This window comes from Melanotaenia boesemani, chromosome 11, assembly GCF_017639745.1.
Source record: "Melanotaenia boesemani isolate fMelBoe1 chromosome 11, fMelBoe1.pri, whole genome shotgun sequence".
In the NCBI taxonomy this organism is placed as follows: Eukaryota; Metazoa; Chordata; class Actinopteri; order Atheriniformes; family Melanotaeniidae; genus Melanotaenia; species Melanotaenia boesemani.
The window spans coordinates 194,406-200,362 of record NC_055692.1 but is presented as its reverse complement, the minus strand read 5'-3'; positions in this window follow the sequence as shown (position 1 = coordinate 200,362).

Below are 5,957 nucleotides of genomic sequence, written 5' to 3'. Positions count from 1 at the left end.
TGATCCCAATTTAACATCATTGTGGTGTTTACAACGACCTGATCCCAGTTTGGTCCCACTTTGACATCATTGTGGTGTTTACAATGACCTGATCCCAGTTTGGTCCCAGTTTGACATCATGGTGGTGTTTACAACGACCTGATCCCAGTTTGGTCCCACTTTGACATCATTGTGGTGTTTACAATGACCTCATCCCAGTTTGGTCCCAGATTAACATCATTGTGGGGTTTATAGCAGGTCTGATCCCATTTTGGTGCCAGTTTGATGTCAGTGTGGTGTTTACATCGGGCCTGATCCCAGTTTTGTCCCTGATTGATGTCATTGTGGTGTTTACAATGACCTGATCCCATTTTGGTCCCACTTTGACATCATTGTGGTGTTTACAACGACCTGATCCCAGTTTGGTCCCACTTTGACATCATTGTGGTGTTTACAATGACCTGATCCCAGTTTGGTCCCAGTCTGACATCATTGTGGGGTTTACAGCAGGCCAGACCCCAGTTTGATGTCACTGTTGGGTCCACAGCGGGTCTAATCCCAGTATGGTCCCAGTTTAATGTGATTATGTGGTTTACACTGGTCCTGATCCCAGTTTGGTCCCAGTTTAACATCATTGTGGGGTTTATAGCAGGTCTGATCCCATTTTGGTCCCAGTTTAACATCATTGTGGTGTTTACAACGACCGGATCCCTGTTTGGTCCCACTTTGACATCATGGTGGGGTTTACAGCAGGCCAGATCCCAGTGTGGTCACAGTTTGATGTCATTGTTGGGTTTACAGCGGGTCTGATCCCAGTTTGATGTCACTGTTGGGTTTACAGGGGGTCTGATCCCAGTTTGGTCCCAGTTTAATGTGATTATGTTTTTTTACAGCGGTCCTGATCCCAGTTTAGTCCCTGATTAACATCATTGTGGTGTTTACAACGACCGGATCCCAGTTTGGTCCCAGTTTGACATCATGGTGGTGTTTACAACGACCTGATCCCGGTGTGGTCCCAGATTGACATCATGGTGGGGTTTACAGCAGGCCAGATCCCAGTGTGGTCCGAGTTTGATGTCATTTTTGGGTTTACAGCGGGTCTGATCCCAGTGTGGTCCGAGTTTGATGTCATTTTTGGGTTTACAGCGGGTCTGATCCCAGTTTGGTCCCAGATTAAGATCATTGTGGTGTTTACAACGACCTGATCCCAGTTTGGTCCCACTTTGACATCATTGTGGTGTTTACAATGACCTGATCCCAGTTTGGTCCCAGTCTGACATCATTGTGGGGTTTACAGCAGGCCAGACCCCAGTTTGATGTCACTGTTGGGTTTACAGCGGGTCTAATCCCAGTATGGTCCCATTTTAATGTGATTATGTGGTTTACACTGGTCCTGATCCCAGTTTGGTCTCAGTTTGATGTCATTGTTGGGTCCACAGCGGGTCTGATCCCAGTATGGTCCCAGTTTAATGTGATTATGTGGTTTACATTGGTCCTGATCCCAGTTTGGTCCCAGTTTAACATCATTGTGTGGTTTATAGCAGGTCTGATCCCATTTTGATCCCAATTTAACATCATTGTGGTGTTTACAACGACCTGATCCCAGTTTGGTCCCACTTTGACATCATTGTGGTGTTTACAATGACCTGATCCCAGTTTGGTCCCAGTTTGACATCATGGTGGTGTTTACAACGACCTGATCCCAGTTTGGTCCCACTTTGACATCATTGTGGTGTTTACAATGACCTGATCCCAGTTTGATCCCACTTTGACATCATTGTGGGGTTTATAGCAGGTCTGATCCCATTTTGGTTCCAGTTTAACATCATTGTCGTGTTTACAACGACCTGATCCCAGTTTGGTCCCACTTTGACATCATTGTGGTGTTTACAATGACCTGATCCCATTTTGGTCCCACTTTGACATCATTGTGGTGTTTACAACGACCTGATCCCATTTTGGTCCCACTTTGACATCATTGTGGTGTTTACAATGACCTGATCCCACTTTGGTCCCAGTCTGACATCATTGTGGGGTTTACAGCAGGCCAGACCCCAGTTTGATGTCACTGTTGGGTCCACAGCGGTCTAATCCCAGTATGGTCCCAGTTTAATGTGATTATGTGGTTTACACTGGTCCTGATCCCAGTTTGGTCCCAGTTTAACATCATTGTGGGGTTTATAGCAGGTCTGATCCCATTTTGGTCTCAGTTTAACATCATCGTGGTGTTTACAACGAACGGATCCCTGTTTGGTCCCACTTTGACATCATGGTGGGGTTTACAGCAGGCCAGATCCCAGTGTGGTCACAGTTTGATGTCATTGTTGGTTTACAGCGGGTCTGATCCCAGTTTGATGTCACTGTTGGGTTTACAGGGGGTCTGATCCCAGTTTGGTCCCAGTTTAATGTGATTATGTTTTTTTACAGCGGTCCTGATCCCAGTTTAGTCCCTGATTAACATCATTGTGGTGTTTACAACGACCAGATCCCAGTTTGGTCCCAGTTTGACATCATGGTGGTGTTTACAACGACCTGATCCCGGTTTGGTCCCAGTTTGACATCATGGTGGGGTTTACAGCAGGCCAGATCCCAGTGTGGTCCGAGTTTGATGTCATTTTTGGGTTTACAGCGGGTCTGATCCCAGTGTGGTCCGAGTTTGATGTCATTTTTGGGTTTACAGCGGGTCTGATCCCAGTTTGGTCCCAGTTTAACATCATTGTGGTGTTTACAACGACCTGATCCCATTTTGGTCCTAGTTTAACATCGGTTTGGTCTGGACCAAGCTCTCGGTGAACATTTTTGACTTTAACAGTCCCACGCTTGGTCCCCACTCCTAGTAAATGTGGGAGCCATGCTCTAAAGAACCTGCTAGGTTGAGCTTCAAAGCCATTTGAGACTGAATATTTAAATATCCTCCCTGCGGTTTCTGTTTTAAAGTTTTGCCTTTTGCTGTAATTGGGTGACTTGGTTCTCCAGAGACGAAATACGATCCTCATGCTTGCATATGGCTTTCTGTCTCAGTTGGACTTCTGCTGTTGTCCTCAACTCAACTGTTCAACCTGTTCAGGGTGGATCGTGTGTGTTGACTTCTGCATTACTATTTGGTCTATAGAGGCTGCAGCCTCGTCTTCCATGCTAGCCCGATGGCTAGCTGTGTTTGAATGTTTTAGATTCAGGGCGAGCTTTTCTCAACATATTTTAAATGATTCCTGTTTGTTTAGGCTCTGATTACTGTTACAAGTACAAAAGGGTAAAGATATCAGGCGTTTAATCACTAAAAAACTAAGTGAAACTGGCAAGAGGTTGGCGAAGCAGGTCCTATCTGAATGCATCATGTGATTTCAATATCAAAGATTTTAAATATCTTATTTTTTTTAAAGAAGAAAGTCCTCTACAGGAAAACAGTTTGGGTGAAAGCAGCATTAAACATGTCCAATGCTGTAAAGATCACTTCATTAAGGCAGACAATCCTGATGTAATTAGGAGCAGCAATGATTAGTGGTCATCAATACTCTGACCAGGATTTTCTGTAATAGACTTATTATTGGTGTTGTTGCTGAATGTTACTTTATACCTCTGGATAAACAAAAACAAATTAGGGAAAGTCCTCCAGTAATGGGTTATCTTGTCAGGGGCTGACAGAAATCCATGCCCCTCAACACACTGTTAATTTTATGCACGACTGATAAGCAGAGTGGTAATCAATGACCCTGCTATAAAAGAAGGTGAAGCATCAATCTGCAGAGAAGATGGAGGATGAAGCAGAAAAAAAGACAAAGTCAGCAGATTTTCTACACATTGAAACGGCCCGGAATCTGACAAAGTAGAAGAGATTAGGGGATTCCCAGTTTAAACTGGGAATGCCGGAAATCCATCCCACTATTAACCATCCATCCATCCATCCATTCATCCATCCATCTATCCATCCATCCTTCATCCATCAATCCATCCATCCAGCCATCATCCATCCACCATCCATCTATCATCCATCAATACATCCATCCATCCACCATCCATCCATCCATCCATCCACCATCCATCCATCCATCAATCCATCCATCCAGCCATCATCCATCCATCAATCCATCTATCCATCCATCATCCACCATCCATCCAGCCATCATCCATCCATCCATCTATCATCTATCCATCCATCCATCTAGCCATCCATCCATCCATCCATCATCCATCTATCATCTATCCACCCATCCATCTATCCATCCATCCATCTATCATCCATCAATACATCCATCCACCTATCATCCATCCATCATCCATCCTTCATCCATCCATCAATCCATCTATCCATCCATCATCCACCATCCATCATCTATCCATCCACCATCTATCTATCATCCATCCATCCATCATCCATCCATCCATCCACCTATCATCCATCCACCATCCATCCATCCACCATCCATCATTCATCCATCCATCAATCCATCTATCCATCCATCATCCACCATCCATCATCTATCCATCCACCATCTATCTATCATCCATCCATCCATCATCCATCCATCCATCCATCCATCCACCATCCATCCATCCACCATCCATCATCCATCCTTCATCCATCCATCAATCCATCTATCCATCCATCATCCACCATCCATCATCTATCCATCCACCATCTATCATCCACCATCCATCATCCATCCATCTATCCACCTATCATCCATCCATCCATCCATCCATCCACCATCCATCATCCACCATCCATCCATCCACCATCTATCTATCATCCATCCATCCATCCACCCATCCTTCGATCATCCATCCATCCATCCATCCACCCATCCATCTATCATCCATCCATCCAAGGGGGCCTGCTGCCTGGCAGCAGTAGGACCCACCACCACCTCAGGGCTCCTTCCAGTTTTTAATTGCATTATAAATAGCCCACACTCATGCACACACAACTCAGGTGGGGGGGCAGGGGTGCAGCGGTCTTCCTACGCCCTCTTGTCCTGGGAGGTGCTCGGGGCTGTGGGGGGGTGGAGGCTCGGTACCTGCCGGGAGTCCTGTGCGGGGTGCTGCTAGGCGATGTTTGCCCTGGGGGCTGTCCTCGGTGCCACATCGGGGCAGTTCAGCCATGACTGCGTGGCCCTCACCAGGACAACACCATCCTGAAGTTTTGTTACGACACTGCTGTGATAGGACGCATTGCTGGCGGGGACGAGGCAGCCTACAGGAGGGAGGTGGCCATTCTGATGACATGGTGGGAGGAAAACAACCTCACCCTCAACACGAACAAGACCAAGGAGATGGTAGTGGACATGAGGAAGGAGAGGAAAACCCACCAGCCACTGCTTATCCGCGAGCTGGAAGTGGAGAGGGTGAGCAGTTTTAAATATCTGGGGTCCACATCAGCGAGGACCTCACCTGGACACTCAACACCACACAGCTGGTGAAGAGAGCTCAGCAGCGGCTGGACTTCCTGAGGAGGCTGAGGAAGTTCGACATGTCACCAAAGATCCTCAGAAACGTCTCCAGCTGCGTGGTTGAGGCCATCCTGATCAGCTGCATCACCGTGTGGTACGGCAGCAAACGCCTAAAGAGCGCAGTGAAGACTGGTCCAGGATCACCAGGATCCCCTGGTCTCTCTGCAGAGCATCTACCAGCACAGATCCATCATCAGAGACCCCACCCACCCCCAACATGGACTGTCCACAGTAAATATTGTCTTATTACTTATAACAGATATTTCACATGCATCTTACCATCTACCTCATGAGTTTTTTGCACAGCTAATCGTTCACTTTGAATGTGGCACATTCTGTTTTAGGACCAGCTTCTGGCTCAGGTCCATCTCTGATTCTGATTCAGGACCGGGTTGTGACTCGGGCCTGACTGCGGTTCTTCTACAGGACCAGCTTCTGGCTCGGGTCACGAACCTGAATCTATTCTGGTCTGGGATCTGTTAATTAGGGATGCTTGGCGGCCCCCAGTCTGGGATCAATGATAGTCAGAGA